Source organism: Hemitrygon akajei, chromosome 11 (assembly GCF_048418815.1).
Source record: "Hemitrygon akajei chromosome 11, sHemAka1.3, whole genome shotgun sequence".
Taxonomy (NCBI): Eukaryota; Metazoa; Chordata; class Chondrichthyes; order Myliobatiformes; family Dasyatidae; genus Hemitrygon; species Hemitrygon akajei.
Window position 1 is genome coordinate 98,209,792 of NC_133134.1, and position 25,088 is coordinate 98,234,879.

Consider the following 25,088-nt stretch of genomic DNA (forward strand, 5'->3'; position numbering starts at 1 on the left):
ACTACTCTGACTAGGCCTGTCATTATTCAATAGCTTTCAATGAGTTCCCCCTCATTTGTTTAAACTCCAGCAATACAGAACGATTGCCATCAAATGCTCCTCATACATTAACCCTTTCATTCCCAGCATTATTCTTGTAAACTTCCCCTGGACCACATCCAATGTCATCACATCTTTTCTTAGAGAAGGGACCAAAAACTGTTCACAATGCTCCAACTGCAGTCTGAGCAGTGCTTCATAAAGCCTCAACATTACATCCTTGCTTTTATATTCTCATCCTCTCAGTTTCTTCCTTGCCATTGAGCGAGGTTCCCTCAGTGAGCTCCCTCTAACTGTGTGGTCATTCTTCAGTAATCTGTGTCTTGTGATTCCGCGCCCCCCCCCCATTTTTATTCCTCTAATGGTGTGACACTCCCTCAGTGAAATTCCCCTAACAGTGGGACCATCCCTCGGTGAGATCCCTCCAGCAATGTGACACTCCCTCACTGAGATCCCTCTAACAATCTGACCCTTCCTCAGGAAGTTCCCTCTGACAGTGTGACCCTTCTTCAGGAAGATCCCACTGACAATGAGTTCTTCTTCCTGAATGCTCCCTCGTATTGAGAGGCTCTCTGTCTAACAGTATGACACTGGCTCTGCAAAGTCCCACTGACCCTCCCTCAATGAGCAACCTCAGATCCTGCGACCGTCTTTCAGAAGCTCCCTCTGGCTGTCTAACACGCCCTCTGCCTCTCAAACCTGCCCCGATTTATCAGGACCACAGCAAACGCAGGTCCCTTAGCAATGTCGGTAATCCCTCCTATCCATCCACAATCTCCGCCCATATCATCAGGCAGGAGGTAGTTAGGATGGGAAACTGCTTCTTCTCCCAGGCGGTAGGACTACCTCCTGCCACCACCCAGGTCTCGTCACACATGAAGCGCCAGTAGCGTTATATTGCTTACATTTTGCAACTTACATGCACCTTATTTACTTTCATATATTTATTTATTTCACGATAAGGTGCAGAGTCGTCCATTCAGGCCCTTCAAGCTGCACTGCCCAGCGACCCCCGACAACCCCGACTTAACCCTACTCTAATCACGGGATAATTTACAAAGACCAATTATCCTACCTGTTATGTCTTCAGACTTGGGAGGAAACCAGAGCACCCGGAGAAAACCCGTACACTCCCTGGGGAGGACGTACAGTGGACGCCGGGATTGAACTCCGAACGCCCTCCAAGCTGTAAGAGTGTCACGCTAACCATAGTGCTACCGTGGCACACACTGTAACACGGCGGTTATAAACTATTTGTTACTTTACTTGCAATAATATTATGTTGTGTGTGAGTTATATGTACTATGATATGCATCTTGGTCCAGAGGAACTTTGTCTCGTTTGGCGGTGTACATATGTACCTCTGAATGTCAATAAACCTGAACTTTAACCAATGCTTATCTATCTCTGCCTGCTATCATGCCCATCGTGCCCTTTAATTTCATTATCTAAACGCCACCTCCTTCCCCCACCCCCGGGTGATTTTTATGAATCAATATCTTGGATTCAGCAATATATATAAAGGAAATGCAAAAATCAAAGATCACTTATGTTTGTTTCAACATCAAACGCAGACAACACTGGCACACTCTGACTGCCTCAGTTTTGTTCTCACCGATTGGCCCTGGTTGCCTTTATAGGGTCTAGAGGGAGCCCAGATCATCCTTGCATTTAATCATAGAGTCACAGAATGCTGCAGCACAGATACAGTCCCATCAGCCCATCTAGTAGGTGCCGAGCTGACCCTCTGTCTAGTCCCATCTATCTACACCTGGTCCATATTGTGCCAAGGCCTTCCCACCCACGTGCCTATCCAGACTTCGAAACACCAAGGAATATAGATCCAAACCATAAAACCATAAGAAATAGGAGCAAAATTCGGCCATTCGGCCAATTGAGTCCGCTATTCCATCCTTGTTGATTTATTATCCCTCTCAACCCCATTTAACTGCCTTCTTTGACTCCCTGGCTAATCAAGAAGCTATTAACCTCCATTTTAAATATACCAAATGTTTTGGCCTCCACAGCCATCTGTGGAAATAAATTCCACCTTTATACTGTCCTCCGGCTAAAGAAATTCCTCGTCATCTCTGTGCTAAATGGACGTCCCTCTATTCTGAGGCTGTCCAGCCTCTTTTGATAGGACAACCCTTTCATCTCGGGTCAATCTCCTCTGGTCTGACTCCAATCCTTTCTTAGGAAAGGGACCTGAGCCCACGCACACAGTATTCCAGGGTTGGCGACTCCAACGTCTTATCCAACTGGAACATGGGGGCGCCATGGTATCAATCGTGGTGACGCTAATACGGCTCGGGGCGTCAGAGTTTGGAGTTCAAATCTTGCTCCGTCTGTGAGGAGCTTGTATGGTCTCCCCTGGAGCCACGTGGGTTTCTGTTGCTCCAGTTTCCTCCCACATTCGAAAAACGCAGCAGTTAGTAGGTTAATTGTAGATTGTCCTGTGATTAGGTTGGGGTTGAATAGGTGGGTTGCTGGGGGGTGGGGCGAGTCTCATTGGACTGGAAGGTCCTGTTTCCCACTGTATCTCTAAATAATAATAAAAAATAACCCCCCTGTTCTTAAACTCCAACCTCTTCACAATAAAGGCTAACAAGCTGTTTGCCTTCTTAGCTGCATTTAATTCAGCCTGCTATGCCTCACGCAGTAGAATACCTCAATCACTCTGAACCTCACTCGATTGCAGTCTTCCCTCTATGAGGATATCAATCTGCGCTCTGATTCCCCTTACCGAATTTCCCCACATTATGATACACATTTGATGGCTCTGGGCCTGTACTCGCTGGAGCTTAAAAGATGGAAAGCTACCAAATATTAAATGACCTAGATACACTGGATGTGCTGAGGATGTTTCCTATGATGTGGGAGTCTCGGACCAGAGGGCACTCTAAAATCCCTTTAGAGCAGAGATTATGAGGAATTTTCTTTAGACAGAGGGTGTTGATTTTGTGGAGTACGTTGCCACAGGAGACTAAGTCTCTGGATATATTTAAAGTGGAGATTCATATGCTCTTGACTGGTAAGGGCATGAAAGATTACAGGGAGAAGACAGGAGAATAGAGTTGAGAGGGAAAGTAAATGTTAGAATGGCAGAGCAGACTCGAAGGGCTGTGCTGCTTAATTCTGCTCCTTTGACTTATGGTCTAATGGTCTTATTAAACTCCATTGGACAGGTTTTCACCCACTCATCCATTGTGTATTCCAGTGCAAAATCACATTGCAACACGCCCTCCTACCTATTCATCAGCAAATGTAGAAACCTGGCATTTTGTTTCCTCCTGATAGTCATTAGTGTAATTAATAAATTACTTGGGTTTGCTCACTTACCAGTTGCATCTCTCCAGCCCGAAAAGGACTCATTTATTCCAACTCTACTTTCTCCGTGACAGCTAGTTTTCAATCCCTGCTGACGCACATCTTCCAGTACCATGGGCGCTTAAGTAATGTTCCGGCCTTTTATGTGGCTGCTTGTCAGGTGCCTTCTGCAATTCTAAATAAGCTACGTCTACAGGTTCCTCTTTATCAGCCCTCCCTGTCATCTCCTCGAGGTATTCAAGGAAACCTGTCAATAAAACCTTTCATAAAACAATGTTGTCTGGCTTTGATTAGATCCAGGTTTCCTAAATTGTGAGTTATTTCCTTGTTGATTATTGAATCTAGTATCTTGCCAACGACAGACGTCAAACCAACTGGCCTGTAGTTTCACGCCTTCTGTTCTCCTCGAAAGGAATCCAATTTATTGCCAGATGCATAAGTACACGCATGCGCAGGTTCAATGAAAAACTTACTCACTGCAGCACAGAGCGTGAGAAACACAACATGCACAAGAAAAACATAAATTGAAAATAAATTATGCTTAAATTTTACACGGAAGAATATAACAAGAAAACAATACAGGGAGAAAACTCAAAAGGCTGGAGGAATGCAGCAGGTCAGACTTTTTAGGCCGAGACCCTTCTTCAGGTCTCAAGATCAATGCCTATTCTTGACGTTAATCCTCAAGAAGGGATTCAGTCCAAAACGTCGACTGCTTATTCCTTTCCATTGATGCTGCCTGCCCTGCAGGGTGTTCCTCCAGCACTGTGTAGGTGTTACTCTGAATTTCCATCGTCTGCAGAATTTTGGGTGTTAACAATTGTTGCTAAACTGTAGTGATGACCCTTGTGCAGTTTGTTCTAGAAGTAAATGGTTGAAGGGAATGGGCTGTTCCTGAATCTGGTGGTATGGGACCTCAGGCTTCTTTACCTTCTGCCCAAAGGGAGCTGCAAGAAGATAGCACAGCTCGGATAGTGGGGTTCTTGAATGATGGATGTTGCCTTGATCAGGTAGCGCCTCCTATAGGTACTACCGACGATGGGGAAGGATGTAGCATGATATATTGGGCTTTCTTGTTGAATGAGGGTTTCACTTTGTCTATTTTCCAGTCAACTAATTTCCCAAGTTCTCAACATTTTCCAACCAATTAATCCACTTTTTCTACCACCACTTCATTTAAAATGCTGCCTGGCCCTGGTTTCAGCACAGTGACTTTCTCTAATACTTAATCCCATGTATTAGGATGAATACAAATTCGTCATGTTGTTTCAAATGTATCTATCTCTAATAGAGTCAGAGAGTCATACAGCTCTACTGCACAGAAACAGGGCCTTCAGCACATCTAGTCCATGCTGAACTATTATGCTGGCTCAGATTTCCAGCACCTGCAGATTTTCTCTTGTTTATTATTCTGGCTAGTTGCTAGTTCAGAAGGTCTTTGACAAGGTGCTGCACATGAGGCTGCTTAACGAGATAAGAGCCATGATATTACAGAAACGATACTGTCGGAATAAATTGGGTCTATTTTGATCAGCTACCGCTGACAAACGGTGTTCTGCAGGGGTCGGTAATGGGACCAATCGTACTTCAATGATTTTGGATGACGGCATTGATGGCTTTGTGTCCAAGTCGGCATTCGAATAAAAGATAGGTGAGGACAGGTATATTGAGGAAGCAGGGGGTCTGCAGGACTTGAACAGATCGGGCAGTGGCAGATGGAATATAGTGTAGGGAGGTGCATGGTCATGCAGTTTGGTGGAAGGAATAAAGACATAGACTATCTTCTACACGGGGAGAAGATTTAGAAATCAGAGGTGCAAAGTGACTGGGAGTCCTCGTGCAGGATTTCCTAAAGGTTAACTTGCAGGTTAAGTCGGTGGTAAGGAAGAGCAATGCAATAATAACACTCATTTCGAGAGGACTAGAATGTAAGGACTTTATAAGACATGGGTCAGACCCTGTTTGGAGTACTGTGAGCAGTTTTGAGTCCCTTATCTAAGAAAAGATATACAGGCATTGGAGCTGGTCCAAAGGAGGTTCTTGAGAATGATTCCATGACTTAAAGGGTTAACATATGAGGAGCATCTAATGCCTCTGACCCTGTACTCACTGGAGTTTAGAAGAATGAGGGGGAGCTCATTGAATCCTATCAAATGTTGAAAGGCCCGGACAGAGTGGAAGTGGAGAGAATGTTTCCTGTTGTGGGTTGTCCAGGACAAAAAAGCACAGCCTCAGAATAGAGGCACGTCCATTTAGAACAGAGATTGAAAGGAATTTCTTCAGCCAGAGGGCAGTGAGTGAATCTGTGGAATTCATTGTCACGCATGGCTGAGGAGTCCAAGTATAGTTAAAGCAAAGGTTGATAAGTGCTTAGTTAGATAGATAGATAGATAGATAGATAGATAGATAGATAGATAGATAGATAGATAGATAGATAGATAGATAGATACTTTATTCATCCCCATGGGGAAATTCAACTTTTTTTCCAATGTCCCATACACTTGTTGTAGCAAAACTAATTACATACAATACTTTGAAGTCAGGACTTCAAAGGTTATGAGGAGAAGGCAGCAGACTAGGGCTGAGAGGAATAATAAATCAACCATGATAGAATGGTAGAACAGACCCGATGGAGCGAGTGGCCTAATTTTGCTCCTATGTCTTTTGGTCTTAGGGTCTAAAACACCATCAGGTCCTGGCTTCAACTCAGTGACTTTCTCTAATAGATACTGTAATCCCTTGTGATTTAGATAGACACAAATTCACCCTGCTATTTCAAAATAATCCATCTCTTATAGAGTCATAAGAGTCCCAGAGCACTACAGCATGGAAGCAGGTCATTCGGCCCATCTAGTCCATGCTGAGCATTTATTCTGCTTAGTTCCACCAACACGCACCCAGACCAAAGCTGTCCATACCTCTTCCATCCATTTACCTATCCAAATTTCTCTTAAATGTTGAAACCACCACATCCACCACTGCCCCTGGGAGTTCGTAACATCCTCTGAGTGAAGAAGATCTCCCTCATGTTCCCCTTAAACGTTTCACCTACCATCCTTAACCCATGACCTCTAGTCTCACCCAATCTCAGTGGAAAAAAAGCTGTCCACATTTATCCAATCCATACCCCTCATAATTTGTAAAGACCTAACGTATTCAACATTTCCCTATAATTCATGTCCTAAAGTCCCAGCAAAATCATAAGTTTTCTCTGCACTCTTTCAATCTTGTTGTCTTAGGGAAGCTGGCAACAGTGTCCTGGGTGAGGATTGATGAAGAAATTAATTTAACACATCTGCTAGTTCTTTGTTTCCTGTAATAATTCACCAGCCTCATTTTCACGACCCCTTTAGCTGCCTTTGTCCTGTTTATGGACACTCTTACTGCTTGTTTTGATATACACTCAGTGGCCAATTTATTTGATATACCTGTACCTAAATGCAAATATCTAATCTGCCAATCATGTGACAGCTACTCCATACATAAAGCATGCAAGCATGGTCTGGAGGTTCACTTCTGTTTGAGAGCAAACATCAGAATGGGGAAGAAACGTGATCTAAGTGACTTTTACAATGGAATGATTGCGGGTTCCAGATGGAATGGTTTGTGTATCTCATAAAGTACTCATCTCCTGGGATTTTTTACGAACAACAGTCGCTAGAGTTTGCAGGGGATGGTGAGAAAAAAAGGGAAATAAATAAATAGGTAGATAGCTAGATTGATATATGGATAGATAAATAAATAGATAAATAAATTAATTACTTAAGAAATAGATAGATAAACAAACATCCAGTAAGTGGCAGTTTGAGAGAGTTTGGAGGAGAATGGCCAGACTGATTCAAGCTGACAGGAAGGTGACAGTAACTCAAATAACCACACACTACAGCAATGGCTTGCAGAAAAGCATTTCTGAATGCACAGTACATCGAACCTTGAAGTGGATGGACTACAGCAGCAGATGACCAAGGACATACACTCAGTGGCCACTTTATTAGATACAGGGGGTAACTAATGAAATAGCCACTGACTGTACGCCTTTCCACTCAAAATCAGTATTCTCCCTTCTCAAAATTTTTGTTCGGTATTTTGCTGTTGACTCCAAAAAACGTTCTTTCCCCTGGTCAGCCACCAGCCCTTGCAGTCTGTGCACCCCGTTTTACTAGTTACACATTATCCTTGACTGGTGTGTATGGGCTGTCCAGGGAGGGTTCGTACCTCTAGTGAAGGTGCTTGCCAGCTCACTCACGCTTGGTCCCCATCTGATACTCAGCTCCCACCTGTGGGTCCAAGTAGCCGTTTGCATTACCTCCCCCACACATGTTTGCAGATGACGCAAAATTAGGCAAATGGACTGATAACATTCAGGCAGCAGAATCAATACAGTTAGATCTGAACAAAATCCAGATGTAGGAAAATAAATGACAGATGAAATTTAATGTAAATAGATGTAAATTATTACATTTAGGAAGTAGAAATATTAGATATAAATATACAATAGGGGGCCTTGAATTAGAAAGTGCACTCTATGAGTAGGATTTGAGCCTCATGGTAAAGTTGTCACTGTCAACATCTAGACAATGCACAGAAGCAGTTAGGAAGGCTAATAGAATGTTGGGCTACATAATGCGCTCACTGGAGCTCAAGGCTAAAGCCTTTCTCCTTTAGCTGTACAATGCGCTTGTGAGGCCACACCTTGAGTACAGTGTACAATTTTTGTCTCCATATTTTGCGTGGGATGTGAAGGCACTGGAGAGAGTTTAGAAAAGGGCCTCGAGACCCATTCCAGGTCTGCAGGATATGAGCTATGAAGAAAGATTGCAATAATTAAATCTATTTAGCCTAAGCAAATGTAGAATGAGAGGAGACATAGGGGTGTTCAGAAACATTAAGGCCATAAGTAAGCTGGTACGTCAAAATGAATCCATGAATGATGACACAGGGCTATAGATGGAGACTGGTTAAAGGGAGATTTCAGACTAACATGAGGAAACATTTCTTTACACAGCGAGTTGTGGACACATGGAACAAACTACCTAATTGTGTCATTAAGAGTAGTACCTTAGAGACTTACAAATCTAAACTTGATAGTTACTTCAACACACTATATGAACAGGAATTTGGCAAACTTTGTTGGGCCGAATGGTCTGTTCTTGTCAAAAAAAATTCTAATGTTCTAATTCCACAAATACACCACCCCCTGGCTAAAGCAATTCCTCCTCATCTCTGTTCTAAAATGATGTCCTTCTGTTTCGAGGCTGTGCCCTCTGGTCCTAGAATTTCCTACTGCTGGAAACATCTTCTGCACCTCCACTCTATCTAGGCCTTTCAAATTATTGCTAAGGATCGTAGAGAGGCACAAATGCCTCTGTGATACCCTACCTTTACATATTTATAAAAGCTGCTTCTCATGATCAAGTTGCCCTTACTCACCAATAGCCAACTCCCTGGTGGGTTTTGCCATTACCAAACTGCATCACAGCCCTGGTCCAAGCATTGACCAAAGAGTGAGTGCCAGAGATGAGACAAGTATTATCTTCACTGGCTGACTATTACTAATGTCCATGTTTTGACCAGGCGGGCGGGAGTAGGTCCTTTCCCTCAGAATCTTATTCATTAATTTCCTTGCCACCACTGTAAAGCTCACTGGCCTATAATATCCTAGTTTGTGCCTAATGCTGGTCTTCACACACACACACACACACACACACACACACACACACACTCACACTCACACACACACACACACACACTCACACTCACACACACTCACACACACACTCACACACACACACTCTCACACACACTCACACTCACACACACTCACACACACACTCACACACTCACACTCACACACACCCACTCACACACACACACACTCACACACACACACTCACACTCACACACACACACTCACACAAACACACACACACATACATACACACACACACACACACATACACATATCCACACATACACACACACATACACACTCACACACACACACATACACACACACACAGACTCACACACACACACTCACACTCACACACACATACACACACACAAACACACACACATACATACACACACAGACACACACACACAGACACATACACACACACACATAGACACACAGACACACACACAGACTCACACACACACACACACACACACACACACACACACACACACACACACACACACACACACACACACACACACACACACCCTCATAACCCCGGTAAGATAGGGACATCACTGTCCTAGCATGTGAAGTCATCTTCAGCGGGACTGGGCGGATGGGATGAACAGTGAGATCTAACGGCCAGTTCTGCAACGCTTCATGGCGAGCGAAGAGCCTGATAAGGCACAGAAGAAGTCCTGGTCATCCATCAAGGAAGGCCGCAATTTGTGATGACTACTCCTACTACTGATCCCGGATTTCTGAGGTCGAGACGGTGGAACTGTCCCACTTCAAAAACTCTCCCACACAGGTCTCCTGTCATAGGAAACGACGGACAACCAACACAGCCTTGACCTCTGTTAACAGCAGATTGTGTCTGTTCCTCATGAAAACTCTCTTTCTAATTGAGGTGCACATTCCTGCTAAGTTTTCTGGGTCATTTTCCATTGTTCATCTACCTGTCTCTTAGCTGCAATTTGGCTCATAAATTAGAAGTTCAAAGTGAATTTATTATCAAAGACTGTATATGTCATCATATACTACCCTAACATTCATTATTTTCTTGCAGACATTCACTTTAGAACAGAGACACAATAGAATCAATGAAAAATTACACACAAACACAGACTGACAGTCATAATCCACACATGACCGGGCAGTGTGGCAACGTAATGCGATGCCTACAACTCGGTGTGTTGGCGTTCGAAGTTCAGTTCATGGTCATCTGCAGGTCTCCCCGTCGAACGTGCGGGTTTCTCCAGGTGTTCCGGTTTCATCCCAGAGTCCAAAGACAAACCGGTTAGTAGGAATTGGACATTGTAAATTGTCCCGTGATTACGCTGGGTTTAAATCGGGGGTTGTGTGGTGTGGCTCAAAGGGCCGGAAGGCCTATTCCACTTTGTGTTTATAAATAAAATAAGTAAGTAAATCAAGCGTAATTTAGTGCACACTGTGCTTCTTAAGGAGTTTGGCACCAGAATTAATGGAACCACAGGTCAGGCATCCCCAACTTCAGAAGAAGTTCAGCAGATTGGCCCTTCTTCTTCTGAAGCCAATCGCCCCTGCTGAGGCAGAGGCCGCTGAGAACAGCCCTGGGCCGATAGAGGGTTGATTGGCCTTGTAGCATCTGCTTCCACCACACGACCTCATACGCCTTCCTCTCCCATGGATGGGGTCTTTGGAGGTTCTATTGGCATTTCAGTGTACCTGGTTTTTTTACGGGATGGGGTTACTAGCCCCATGCCCAAAACTCCCCCTTTCACAACCGGGCTTGGGGGCATTCATGGCAGAATTAAATGCGGACAGAACAAGGTGATTTATCTCAGAGGCTGGTGGACATTATGCTGTGATGCGTTTCAAATCTGGCACAATCCTTATCATGCTTCAAATCTTAGAAATACGGCATTATTAGGTAGTGTTTATCATATGGAACCAGGGATGTGGAGAGGAAGTGGGAACAGAGTTCGGAAAGGCCTGACCAGCCAAGATCACTTTGAAAGGTGGAGCACACTTACAAGACTGAATGGCCGACTCCTGCTGCTTCAGGCAGGTTTTCCACAGATTGCAGCAAGAAATAAAACGAGGCGAGTTATTGAATGTCACAGTAATACAATTAATATTAATAACTGGGCAACTAAATCAATAATCTGTCCTCAAAATCACATTATAGTCCCAAATTAATTGGTTTATAGTTTTAAATAACGAGTAAGGCTGTAAAGAGCAACAGTGAACAGTGTGCAAAGTGTATTACAGTGAGGGGTGTGGGTGTATCAGTGTCACAGTGAGGGGTGTGGGTGTATCAGTGTCACAGTGAGAGGTGTGTGTGTATCAGTGTCACAGTGAGGGGTGTGGAGTGTATCAGTGTCACAGTGAGAGGTGTGGGTGTATCAGTGTCACAGTGAGGGGTGTGGAGTGTATCAGTGTCACAGTGAGAGGTGTGGGTGTATCAGTGTCACAGTGAGGGGTGTGGAGTGGATCAGTGTCACAGTGAGAGGTGTGGGTGTATCAGTGTCACAGTGAGGGGTGTGGGTGTATCAGTGTCACAGTGAGGGGTGTGGAGTGGATCAGTGTCACAGTGAGAGGTGTGGGTGTATCAGTGTCACAGTGAGGGGTGAGGAGTGTATCAGTGTCACAGTGAGAGGAGTGGGTGTATCAGTGTCACAGTGAGGGGTGTGGAGTGGATCAGTGTCACAGTGAGAGGTGTGGGTGTATCAGTGTCACAGTGAGGGGTGAGGAGTGTATCAGTGTCACAGTGAGAGGAGTGGGTGTATCAGTGTCACAGTGAGAGGTGTGGGTGTATCAGTGTCACAGTGAGAGGTGCGGAGTGTATCAGTGTCACAGTGAGAGGTGAGGAGTGTATCAGTGTCACAGTGAGGGGTGTGGGTGTATCAGTGTCACAGTGAGAGGTGTGAATGTGTCATTGTCACAGTGAGAAGTGTGGGTGTATCAGTGTCACAGTGAGGGGTGTGGGTGTATCAGTGTTACAGTGAGAGGTGTGGGTGTATCAGTGTTACAGTGAGGGGTGTGGAGTGGATCAGTGTCACAGTGAGAGGTGTGGATGTATCAGTGTCACAGTGAGAGGTGTGGGTGTATCAGCGTCACAGTGAGGGGTGTGGGTGTATCAGTGTTACAGTGAGGGGTGTGGAGTGGATCAGTGTCACAGTGAGGGGTGTGGAGTGGATAAGTGTCACAGTCAGGGGTGTGGGTGTATCAGTGTCACAGTGAGGGGTGTGGGTGTATCAGTGTCACAGTGAGGGGTGTGGAGTGGATCAGTGTCACAGTGAGAGGTGTGGATGTATCAGTGTCACAGTGAGAGGTGTGGGTGTATCAGTGTCACAGTGAGGGGTGTGGGTGTATCAGTGTTACAGTGAGGGGTGTGGAGTGGATCAGTGTCACAGTGAGGGGTGTGGATGTATCAGTGTCACAGTGAGGTTTGTGGGTGTATCAGTGTCACAGTGAGGGGTGTGGGTGTATCAGTGTCACAGTGAGGGGTGTGGAGTGGATCAGTGTCACAGTGAGAGGTGTGGGTGTATCAGTGTCACAGTGAGGGGTGTGGAGTGGATCAGTGTCACAGTGAGAGGTGTGGGTGTATCAGTGTCACAGTGAGAGGTGTGGGTGTATCAGTGTCACAGTGAGGGGTGTGGAGTGTATCAGCGTCACAGTGAGGGGTGTGGAGTGTATCAGTGTCACAGTGAGGGGTGTGTGTGTATCAGTGTCACAGTGTGAGGTGTGGGTGTATCAGTGTCACAGTGAGGGGTGTGGGTGGATCAGTGTCACAGTGAGGGGTGTGGGTGTATCAGTGTCACTGTGAGAAGTGAGGGTGTATAAGTGTCACAGTGTGAGGTGTGGAGTGGATCAGTGTCACAGTGAGAGGTGTGGAGTGGATCAGTGTCACAGTGAGGGGTGTGTGTGTATCAGTGTCACAGTGAGAGGTGTGGGTGTATCAGTGTCACAGTGAGGGGTGTGGAGTGGATCAGTGTCACAGTGAGGGGTGTGTGTGTATCAGTGTCACAGTGTGAGGTGTGGAGTGGATCAGTGTCACAGTGAGAGGTGTAGGTGTATCAGTGTCACAGTGAGAGGTGTGGAGTGTATCAGTGTCACAGTGAGAGGTGTGAATGTGTCATTGTCACAGTGAGAAGTGTGGGTGTATCAGTGTCACAGTGAGGGGTGTGGAGTGTATCAGTGTCACAGTGAGGGGTGTGTGTGTATCAGTGTCACAGTGTGAGGTGTGGGTGTATCAGTGTCACAGTGAGGGGTGTGGGTGTATCAGTGTCACTGTGAGAGGTGAGGGTGTATAAGTGTCACAGTGTGAGGTGTGGAGTGGATCAGTGTCACAGTGAGAGGTGTGGAGTGGATCAGTGTCACAGTGAGGGGTGTGTGTGTATCAGTGTCACAGTGAGAGGTGTGGGTGTATCAGTGTCCCAGTGAGAGGTGTGGGTGTGTAAGTGTCACAGTGAGGGGTGTGGGTGTATCAGTGTCACAGTGAGGGGTGTGGGTGTATCAGTGTCCCAGTGAGAGGTGTGGGTGTGTCAGTGTCACAGTGAGAGGTGTGGGTGTATCAGTGTCACAGTGAGGGGTGTGGGTGTATCAGTGTCCCAGTGAGAGGTGTGGGTGTGTCAGTGTCACAGTCAGGGGTGTGGGTGTATCAGTGTCACAGAGGGGTGTGGGTGTATCAGTGTCACAGTGAGGGGTGTGGGTGTATCAGTGTTACAGTGAGAGGTGAGGAGTGGATCAGTGTCACAGTGAGGGGTGTGGGTGTATCAGTGTCACAGTGAGAGGTGTGGAGTGGATCAGTGTCACAGTGAGGGGTGTGGGGGAATCAGTGTCACAGTGAGAGGTGTGAGTGTATCAGTGTCACAGTGAGGGGTGTGGGTGTATCAGTGTCACAGTGAGGGGTGTGGAGTGGATCAGTGACACAGTGAGAGGTGTGGGTGTATCAGTGTCACAGTGAGAGGTGTGCGTGTATCAGTGTCACAGTGAGAGGTGTGGGTGTATCAGTGTCACAGTGAGAGGTGTGGAGTGGATCAGTGTCCCAGTGAGGGGTGTGGGTGTATCAGTGTCACAGTGTGAGGTGTGGGTGTATCAGTGTCACAGTGAGAGGTGTGGGTGTATCAGTGTCACAGTGAGGGGTGTGGGTGTATCAGTGTCCCAGTGAGAGGTGTGGGTGTGTCAGTGTCACAGTGAGGGGTGTGGGTGTATCAGTGTCCCAGTGAGAGGTGTGGGTTTATCAGTGTCACAGTGAGGAGTGTGGAGTGGATCAGTGTCTCAGTGAGAGGTGTGGAGTGTATCAGTGTCACAGTGAGAGGAGTGGGTCTATCAGTGTCACAGTGAGGGGTGTGGAGTGGATCAGTGTCACAGTGAGAGGTGAGGGTGTATCAGTGTCGCAGTGAGAGGTGTGGAGTGGATCAGTGTCACAGTGTGAGGTGTGGAGTGTATCAGTGTCACAGTGAGGGGTGTGGGTGTATCAGTGTCCCAGTGAGAGGTGTGGGTGTGTCAGTGTCACAGTGAGGGGTGTGGGTGTATCAGTGTCACAGTGAGGGGTGTGGAGTGGATCAGTGTCACAGTGAGAGGTGTGGAGTGGATCAGTGTCACAGTGAGTGGTGTGGAGTGGATCAGTGTCACAGTGAGGGGTATGGGTGTATCAGTGTCACAGTGAGAGGTGTGGAGTGGATCAGTGTCACAGTGAGAGGTGTGGAGTGGATCAGTGTCACAGTGAGGGGTGTGGAGTGGATCAGTGTCACAGTGAGAGGTGTGGGTGTATCAGTGTCACAGTGAGAGGTGTGGAGTGGATCAGTGTCACAGTGAGAGGTGTGGAGTGGATCAGTGACACAGTGAGAGGTGTGGGTGTATCAGTGTCACAGTGACGGGTGTGGGTGTATCAGTGTTACAGTGAGAGGTGTGGAGTGGATCAGTGTCACAGTGAGGGGTGTGGGTGTATCAGTGTCACAGTGAGAGGTGTGGAGTGGATCAGTGTCACAGTGAGGGGTATGGGTGTATCAGTGTCACAGTGAGAGGTGTGGAGTGGATCAGTGTCACAGTGAGAGGTGTGGAGTGGATCAGTGTAACAGGGAGAGGTGTGGGGGTATCAGTGTCACAGTGAGGGGTGTGGAGTGGATCAGTGTCACAGTGAGATGTGTGGGTGGATCGGTGTCACAGTGAGGGGTGTGGATTGGATCAGTGTCACAGTGAGATGTGTGGGTGGATCGGTGTCACAGTGAGGGGTGTGGGTGTATCAGTGTCACAGTGAGGGGTGTGGGTGTATCAGTGTCACAGTGAGGGGTGTGGAGTGGATCAGTGTCACAGTGAGATGTCTGGGTGGATCGGTGTCACAGTGAGGGGTGTGGGTGTATCAGTGTCACAGAGAGAGGTGTCGGTGTATCAGTGTCACAGTGAGGGGTGTGGAGTAGATCAGTGTCACAGTGAGAGGTGCGGGTTGTTATCAGTGTCACAGGGAGAGGTGTGGGTGTATCAGTGTCACAGTGAGGGGTGTGGAGTGGATCAGTGTCACAGTGAGATGTGTGGGTGGATCGGTGTCACAGTGCGGGGTGTGGGTGTATCAGTGTCACAGTGAGAGGTGTGGGTGTATCAGTGTCACAGTGAGAGGTGTGGAGTGGATCAGTGTCACAGTCAGGGGTGTGGGTGTATCAGTGTCACAGTGAGGGTTGTGGAGTGGATCAGTGTCACAGTGAGAGGTGTGGGTGTATCAGTGTCACAGTGAGGGGTGTGCAGTGGATTGGTGCCACAGTGAGGGGTGTGGGTGTATCAGTGTCACAGTGAGGGGTGTGGGTGGATAAGTGTCACAGTGAGAGGTGTGGGTGTATCAGTGTCACAGTGAGGGGTGTGGAGTGGATCGGTGTCACAATGAGAGGTGTGGGTTGTTATCAGTCTCACAGTGTGAGGTGTGGAGTGTATCAGTGTCACAGTGAGGGGTGTGGGAGTATCAGTGTCACAGTGAGGGGTGTGGGTGTATCAGTGTCACAGTGAGAGGTGTGGGGTATTATCAGTGTCACAGTGCGAGGTGTGGAGTGTATCAGTGTCACAGTGAGAGGTGTGGGGTGTTATCAGTGTAACAGTGTGAGGTGTGGAGTGTATCAGTGTCACAGTGAGGGGTGTGGGTGTATCAGTGCCACAGTGAGAGGTCTGGGGTGTTAACAGTGTCACAGTGTGAGGTGTGGAGTGTATCAGTGTCAAAGTGAGGGGTGTGGGTGTATCAGTGTCACAGTGAGAGGTGTGGGTGTATCAGTGTCACAGTGAGAGTAGTGGGTGTATCAGTGTCACAGTGAGGGGTGTGGAGTGGATCAGTGTCACAGTGAGGGGTGTGGGTGTGTCAGTGTCACAGTGAGAGGTGTGAGTGTATCAGTGTTACAGTGTGCGGTGTGGGTGTATCAGAGTCACAGTGAGGGGTGTGGTGTGTATCAGTGTCACAGTGAGGGGTGTGGGTGTATCAGTGTCACAATGAAGGCTGTGGGGTGTTGTCAGAGTCACAGTGAGGGGTGTGGAGTTGATCAGTGTCACAGTGAGGGGTGTGGAGTGGATCAGTGTCACAGTGTGAGGTGTGGGTGTATCAGTGTCACAGTGAGAGGTGTGGGTGTATCAGTGTCACAGTGAGGGGTGTGGAGTGGATCAGTGTCACAGTGAGAGCTGTGACGTGGATCAGTGTCACATTGAGAGGTGTGGGGTATTATCAGTGTCACAGTGCGAGGTGTGGAGTGTATCAGTGTCACAGTGAGAGGTGTGGGGTGTTATCAGTGTAACAATGTGAGGTGTGGAGTGTATCAGTGTCACAGTGAGGGGTGTGGGTGTATCAGTGCCACAGTGAGAGGTCTGGGGTGTTATCAGTGTCACAGTGTGAGGTGTGGAGTGTATCAGTGTCAAAGTGAGGGGTGTGGGTGTATCAGTGTCACAGTGAGAGGTGTGGGTGTATCAGTGTCACAGTGAGAGTAGTGGGTGGATCAGTGTCACAGTGAGAGGTGTGGGTGTGTCAGTGTCACAGTGAGAGGTGTGAGTGTATCAGTGTTACAGTGAGGGGTGTGGAGTGGATCAGTGTCACAGTGAGAGGTGTGGGTGTGTCAGTGTCACAGTGAGAGGTGTGAGTGTATCAGTGTCACAGTGAGAGGTGTGGGTGTATCAGTGTCACAGTGAGAGGTGTGGGTGTATCAGTGTCACAATGAAGGCTGTGGGGTGTTGTCAGAGTCACAGTGAGAGGTGTGGAGTGGATCAGTGTCACAGTGAGAGGTGTGGGTGTGTCAGTGTCACAGTGAGAGGTGTGAGTGTATCAGTGTTACAGTGAGGGGTGTGGAGAGGATCAGTGTCACAGTGTGAGGTGTGGGTGTATCAGTGTCACAGTGAGGGGTGTGGGTGTATCAGTGTCACAGTGAGAGGTGTGGAGTGGATCAGTGTCACAGTGAGGGGTGTGGAGTGTATCTGTGTCACAGTGAGAGGTGTGGGTGTATCAGTGTCACAGTGAGGGGTGTGGAGTGGATCAGTGTCACAGTGAGAGGTGTGACGTGGATCAGTGTCACAGTGAGGGGTGTGGGTGTATCAGTGTCACAGTGACGGGTGTGGGTGTATCAGTGTCACAGTGAGAGGTGTGGAGTGGATCAGTGTCACAGTGAGGGGTGTGGAGTGGATCTGTGTCACAGTGAGAGGTGTGGGTGTATCAGTGCCACAGTGAGAGGTGTGGGTGTATCAGTGTCACAGTGAGAGGTGTGGAGTGGATCAGTGTCACAGTGAGGGGTGTGGGTGTATCAGTGTCACAGTGAGGGGTGTGTGTGTATCAGTGTCACAGTGTGAGGTGTGGGTGTATCAGTGTCACAGTGAGGGGTGTGGGTGGATCAGTGTCACAGTGAGGGGTGTGGGTGTATCAGTGTCATTGTGAGAAGTGAGGGTGTATAAGTGTCACAGTGTGAGGTGTGGAGTGGATCAGTGTCACAGTGAGAGGTGTGGAGTGGATCAGTGTCACAGTGAGGGGTGTGTGTGTATCAGTGTCACAGTGAGAGGTGTGGGTGTATCAGTGTCACAGTGAGGGGTGTGGAGTGGATCAGTGTCACAGTGAGGGGTGTATGTGTATCAGTATCACAGTGAGAGGTGTGGGTGTATCAGTGTCACAGTGAGGGGTGTGGAGTGGATCAGTGTCACAGTGAGGGGTGTGTGTGTATCAGTGTCACAGTGTGAGGTGTGGAGTGGATCAGTGTCACAGTGAGAGGTGTGGGTGTATCAGTGTCACAGTGAGAGGTGTGGAGTGTATCAGTGTCACAGTGAGAGGTGTGAATGTGTCATTGTCACAGTGAGAAGTGTGGGTGTATCAGTGTCACAGTGAGGGGTGTGTGTGTATCAGTGTCACAGTGTGGGGTGTGGGTGTATCAGTGTCACAGTGAGGGGTGTGGGTGTATCAGTGTCACTGTGAGAGGTGAGGGTGTATAAGTGTCACAGTGTGAGGTGTGGAGTGGATCAGTGTCACAGTGAGGGGTGTGGAGTGTATCAGTGTCACAGTGAGGGGGGTGTGTGTATCAGTGTCACAGTGTGGGGTGTGGGTGTATCAGTGTCACAGTGAGGGGTGTGGGTGTATCAGTGTCACTGTGAGGAGTGTGGAGTGGATCAGTGTCACAGTGAGGGGTGTGGGTGTATCAGTGTCACAGTGAGGGGTGTGGGTGTATCAGTGTCACAGTGAGAGGTGTGTGTGTATCAGTGTCACAGTGAGGGGTGTGGGTGGATCAGTGTCACAGTGAGGGGTGTGGAGTGTATCAGTGTCACAGTGAGAGGTGTGGGTGTATCAGTGTCACAGTGAGGGGTGTGGAGTGTATCAGTGTCACAGTGAGAGGTGTGGGTGTATCAGTGTCACAGTGAGGGGTGTGGAGTGGATCAGTGTCACAGTGAGAGGTGTGGGTGTATCAGTGTCACAGTGAGGGGTGTGGGTGTATCAGTGTCACAGTGAGGGGTGTGGAGTGGATCAGTGTCACAGTGAGAGGTGTGGGTGTATCAGTGTCACAGTGAGGGGTGAGGAGTGTATCAGTGTCACAGTGAGAGGAGTGGGTGTATCAGTGTCACAGTGAGGGGTGTGGAGTGGATCAGTGTCACAGTGAGAGGTGTGGGTGTATCAGTGTCACAGTGAGGGGTGAGGAGTGTATCAGTGTCACAGTGAGAGGAGTGGGTGTATCAGTGTCACAGTGAGAGGTGTGGGTGTATCAGTGTCACAGTGAGAGGTGCGGAGTGTATCAGTGTCACAGTGAGAGGTGAGGAGTGTATCAGTGTCACAGTGAGGGGTGTGGGTGTATCAGTGTCACAGTGAGAGGTGTGAATGTGTCATTGTCACAGTGAGAAGTGTGGGTGTATCAGTGTCACAGTGAGGGGTGTGGGTGTATCAGTGTTACAGTGAGAGGTGTGGGTGTATCAGTGTTACAGTGAGGGGTGTGGAGTGGATCAGTGTCACAGTGAGAGGTGTGGATGTATCAGTGTCACAGTGAGAGGTGTGGGTGTATCAGCGTCACAGTGAGGGGTGTGGGTGTATCAGTGTTACAGTGAGGGGTGTGGAGTGGATCAGTGTCACAGTGAGGGGTGTGGAGTGGATAAGTGTCACAGTCAGGGGTGTGGGTGTATCAGTGTCACAGTGAGGGGTGTGGGTGTATCAGTGTCACAGTGAGGGGTGTGGAGTGGATCAGTGTCACAGTGAGAGGTGTGGATGTATCAGTGTCACAGTGAGAGGTGTGGGTGTATCAGTGTCACAGTGAGGGGTGTGGGTGTATCAGTGTTACAGTGAGGGGTGTGGAGTGGATCAGTGTCACAGTGAGGGGTGTGGATGTATCAGTGTCACAGTGAGGTTTGTGGGTGTATCAGTGTCACAGTGAGGGGTGTGGGTGTATCAGTGTCACAGTGAGGGGTGTGGAGTGGATCAGTGTCACAGTGAGAGGTGTGGGTGTATCAGTGTCACAGTGAGGGGTGTGGAGTGGATCAGTGTCACAGTGAGAGGTGTGGGTGTATCAGTGTCACAGTGAGAGGTGTGGGTGTATCAGTGTCACAGTGAGGGGTGTGGAGTGTATCAGCGTCACAGTGAGGGGTGTGGAGTGTATCAGTGTCACAGTGAGGGGTGTGTGTGTATCAGTGTCACAGTGTGAGGTGTGGGTGTATCAGTGTCACAGTGAGGGGTGTGGGTGGATCAGTGTCACAGTGAGGGGTGTGGGTGTATCAGTGTCACTGTGAGAAGTGAGGGTGTATAAGTGTCACAGTGTGAGGTGTGGAGTGGATCAGTGTCACAGTGAGAGGTGTGGAGTGGATCAGTGTCACAGTGAGGGGTGTGTGTGTATCAGTGTCACAGTGAGAGGTGTGGGTGTATCAGTGTCACAGTGAGGGGTGTGGAGTGGATCAGTGTCACAGTGAGGGGTGTGTGTGTATCAGTGTCACAGTGTGAGGTGTGGAGTGGATCAGTGTCACAGTGAGAGGTGTAGGTGTATCAGTGTCACAGTGAGAGGTGTGGAGTGTATCAGTGTCACAGTGAGAGGTGTGAATGTGTCATTGTCACAGTGAGAAGTGTGGGTGTATCAGTGTCACAGTGAGGGGTGTGGAGTGTATCAGTGTCACAGTGAGGGGTGTGTGTGTATCAGTGTCACAGTGTGAGGTGTGGGTGTATCAGTGTCACAGTGAGGGGTGTGGGTGTATCAGTGTCACTGTGAGAGGTGAGGGTGTATAAGTGTCACAGTGTGAGGTGTGGAGTGGATCAGTGTCACAGTGAGAGGTGTGGAGTGGATCAGTGTCACAGTGAGGGGTGTGTGTGTATCAGTGTCACAGTGAGAGGTGTGGGTGTATCAGTGTCCCAGTGAGAGGTGTGGGTGTGTAAGTGTCACAGTGAGGGGTGTGGGTGTATCAGTGTCACAGTGAGGGGTGTGGGTGTATCAGTGTCCCAGTGAGAGGTGTGGGTGTGTCAGTGTCACAGTGAGAGGTGTGGGTGTATCAGTGTCACAGTGAGGGGTGTGGGTGTATCAGTGTCCCAGTGAGAGGTGTGGGTGTGTCAGTGTCACAGTCAGGGGTGTGGGTGTATCAGTGTCACAGAGGGGTGTGGGTGTATCAGTGTCACAGTGAGGGGTGTGGGTGTATCAGTGTTACAGTGAGAGGTGAGGAGTGGATCAGTGTCACAGTGAGGGGTGTGGGTGTATCAGTGTCACAGTGAGAGGTGTGGAGTGGATCAGTGTCACAGTGAGGGGTGTGGGGGAATCAGTGTCACAGTGAGAGGTGTGAGTGTATCAGTGTCACAGTGAGGGGTGTGGGTGTATCAGTGTCACAGTGAGGGGTGTGGAGTGGATCAGTGACACAGTGAGAGGTGTGGGTGTATCAGTGTCACAGTGAGAGGTGTGCGTGTATCAGTGTCACAGTGAGAGGTGTGGGTGTATCAGTGTCACAGTGAGAGGTGTGGAGTGGATCAGTGTCCCAGTGAGGGGTGTGGGTGTATCAGTGTCACAGTGTGAGGTGTGGGTGTATCAGTGTCACAGTGAGAGGTGTGGGTGTATCAGTGTCACAGTGAGGGGTGTGGGTGTATCAGTGTCCCAGTGAGAGGTGTGGGTGTGTCAGTGTCACAGTGAGGGGTGTGGGTGTATCAGTGTCCCAGTGAGAGGTGTGGGTTTATCAGTGTCACAGTGAGGAGTGTGGAGTGGATCAGTGTCTCAGTGAGAGGTGTGGAGTGTATCAGTGTCACAGTGAGAGGAGTGGGTCTATCAGTGTCACAGTGAGGGGTGTGGAGTGGATCAGTGTCACAGTGAGAGGTGAGGGTGTATCAGTGTCGCAGTGAGAGGTGTGGAGTGGATCAGTGTCACAGTGTGAGGTGTGGAGTGTATCAGTGTCACAGTGAGGGGTGTGGGTGTATCAGTGTCCCAGTGAGAGGTGTGGGTGTGTCAGTGTCACAGTGAGGGGTGTGGGTGTATCAGTGTCACAGTGACGGGTGTGGGTGTATCAGTGTTACAGTGAGAGGTGTGGAGTGGATCAGTGTCACAGTGAGGGGTGTGGGTGTATCAGTGTCACAGTGAGAGGTGTGGAGTGGATCAGTGTCACAGTGAGGGGTATGGGTGTATCAGTGTCACAGTGAGAGGTGTGGAGTGGATCAGTGTCACAGTGAGAGGTGTGGAGTGGATCAGTGTAACAGGGAGAGGTGTGGGGGTATCAGTGTCACAGTGAGGGGTGTGGAGTGGATCAGTGTCACAGTGAGATGTGTGGGTGGATCGGTGTCACAGTGAGGGGTGTGGATTGGATCAGTGTCACAGTGAGATGTGTGGGTGGATCGGTGTCACAGTGAGGGGTGTGGGTGTATCAGTGTCACAGTGAGGGGTGTGGGTGTATCAGTGTCACAGTGAGGGGTGTGGAGTGGATCAGTGTCACAGTGAGATGTCTGGGTGGATCGGTGTCACAGTGAGGGGTGTGGGTGTATCAGTGTCACAGAGAGAGGTGTCGGTGTATCAGTGTCACAGTGAGGGGTGTGGAGTAGATCAGTGTCACAGTGAGAGGTGCGGGTTGTTATCAGTGTCACAGGGAGAGGTGTGGGTGTATCAGTGTCACAGTGAGGGGTGTGGAGTGGATCAGTGTCACAGTGAGATGTGTGGGTGGATCGGTGTCACAGTGCGGGGTGTGGGTGTATCAGTGTCACAGTGAGAGGTGTGGGTGTATCAGTGTCACAGTGAGAGGTGTGGAGTGGATCAGTGTCACAGTCAGGGGTGTGGGTGTATCAGTGTCACAGTGAGGGTTGTGGAGTGGATCAGTGTCACAGTGAGAGGTGTGGGTGTATCAGTGTCACAGTGAGGGGTGTGCAGTGGATTGGTGCCACAGTGAGGGGTGTGGGTGTATCAGTGTCACAGTGAGGGGTGTGGGTGGATAAGTGTCACAGTGAGAGGTGTGGGTGTATCAGTGTCACAGTGAGGGGTGTGGAGTGGATCGGTGTCACAATGAGAGGTGTGGGTTGTTATCAGTCTCACAGTGTGAGGTGTGGAGTGTATCAGTGTCACAGTGAGGGGTGTGGGAGTATCAGTGTCACAGTGAGGGGTGTGGGTGTATCAGTGTCACAGTGAGAGGTGTGGGGTATTATCAGTGTCACAGTGCGAGGTGTGGAGTGTATCAGTGTCACAGTGAGAGGTGTGGGGTGTTATCAGTGTAACAGTGTGAGGTGTGGAGTGTATCAGTGTCACAGTGAGGGGTGTGGGTGTATCAGTGCCACAGTGAGAGGTCTGGGGTGTTAACAGTGTCACAGTGTGAGGTGTGGAGTGTATCAGTGTCAAAGTGAGGGGTGTGGGTGTATCAGTGTCACAGTGAGAGGTGTGGGTGTATCAGTGTCACAGTGAGAGTAGTGGGTGTATCAGTGTCACAGTGAGGGGTGTGGAGTGGATCAGTGTCACAGTGAGGGGTGTGGGTGTGTCAGTGTCACAGTGAGAGGTGTGAGTGTATCAGTGTTACAGTGTGCGGTGTGGGTGTATCAGAGTCACAGTGAGGGGTGTGGTGTGTATCAGTGTCACAGTGAGGGGTGTGGGTGTATCAGTGTCACAATGAAGGCTGTGGGGTGTTGTCAGAGTCACAGTGAGGGGTGTGGAGTTGATCAGTGTCACAGTGAGGGGTGTGGAGTGGATCAGTGTCACAGTGTGAGGTGTGGGTGTATCAGTGTCACAGTGAGAGGTGTGGGTGTATCAGTGTCACAGTGAGGGGTGTGGAGTGGATCAGTGTCACAGTGAGAGCTGTGACGTGGATCAGTGTCACATTGAGAGGTGTGGGGTATTATCAGTGTCACAGTGCGAGGTGTGGAGTGTATCAGTGTCACAGTGAGAGGTGTGGGGTGTTATCAGTGTAACAATGTGAGGTGTGGAGTGTATCAGTGTCACAGTGAGGGGTGTGGGTGTATCAGTGCCACAGTGAGAGGTCTGGGGTGTTATCAGTGTCACAGTGTGAGGTGTGGAGTGTATCAGTGTCAAAGTGAGGGGTGTGGGTGTATCAGTGTCACAGTGAGAGGTGTGGGTGTATCAGTGTCACAGTGAGAGTAGTGGGTGGATCAGTGTCACAGTGAGAGGTGTGGGTGTGTCAGTGTCACAGTGAGAGGTGTGAGTGTATCAGTGTTACAGTGAGGGGTGTGGAGTGGATCAGTGTCACAGTGAGAGGTGTGGGTGTGTCAGTGTCACAGTGAGAGGTGTGAGTGTATCAGTGTCACAGTGAGAGGTGTGGGTGTATCAGTGTCACAGTGAGAGGTGTGGGTGTATCAGTGTCACAATGAAGGCTGTGGGGTGTTGTCAGAGTCACAGTGAGAGGTGTGGAGTGGATCAGTGTCACAGTGAGAGGTGTGGGTGTGTCAGTGTCACAGTGAGAGGTGTGAGTGTATCAGTGTTACAGTGAGGGGTGTGGAGAGGATCAGTGTCACAGTGTGAGGTGTGGGTGTATCAGTGTCACAGTGAGGGGTGTGGGTGTATCAGTGTCACAGTGAGAGGTGTGGAGTGGATCAGTGTCACAGTGAGGGGTGTGGAGTGTATCTGTGTCACAGTGAGAGGTGTGGGTGTATCAGTGTCACAGTGAGGGGTGTGGAGTGGATCAGTGTCACAGTGAGAGGTGTGACGTGGATCAGTGTCACAGTGAGGGGTGTGGGTGTATCAGTGTCACAGTGACGGGTGTGGGTGTATCAGTGTCACAGTGAGAGGTGTGGAGTGGATCAGTGTCACAGTGAGGGGTGTGGAGTGGATCTGTGTCACAGTGAGAGGTGTGGGTGTATCAGTGCCACAGTGAGAGGTGTGGGTGTATCAGTGTCACAGTGAGAGGTGTGGAGTGGATCAGTGTCACAGTGAGGGGTGTGGGTGTATCAGTGTCACAGTGAGGGGTGTGGGTGTATCAGTGTCACAGTGAGGGGTGTGTGTGTATCAGTGTCACAGTGTGAGGTGTGGGTGTATCAGTGTCACAGTGAGGGGTGTGGGTGGATCAGTGTCACAGTGAGGGGTGTGGGTGTATCAGTGTCATTGTGAGAAGTGAGGGTGTATAAGTGTCACAGTGTGAGGTGTGGAGTGGATCAGTGTCACAGTGAGAGGTGTGGAGT

General features: G+C 48.9%; 1 long non-coding RNA gene across 1 annotated transcript in view; it reads left to right on the top strand.

Moving 5' to 3' along the window:
- LOC140735142 (uncharacterized) overlaps positions 1–1,435 on the top strand; it is a 110,301-nt gene extending 108,866 nt beyond the window's left edge. The window contains exon 2 of the long non-coding RNA XR_012100704.1: positions 1,130–1,435. This is a non-coding gene — a long non-coding RNA (uncharacterized lncRNA). The remainder of the gene's footprint in view (positions 1–1,129) is intronic.
- Positions 1,436–25,088: the final 23,653 nt, after the last annotated feature.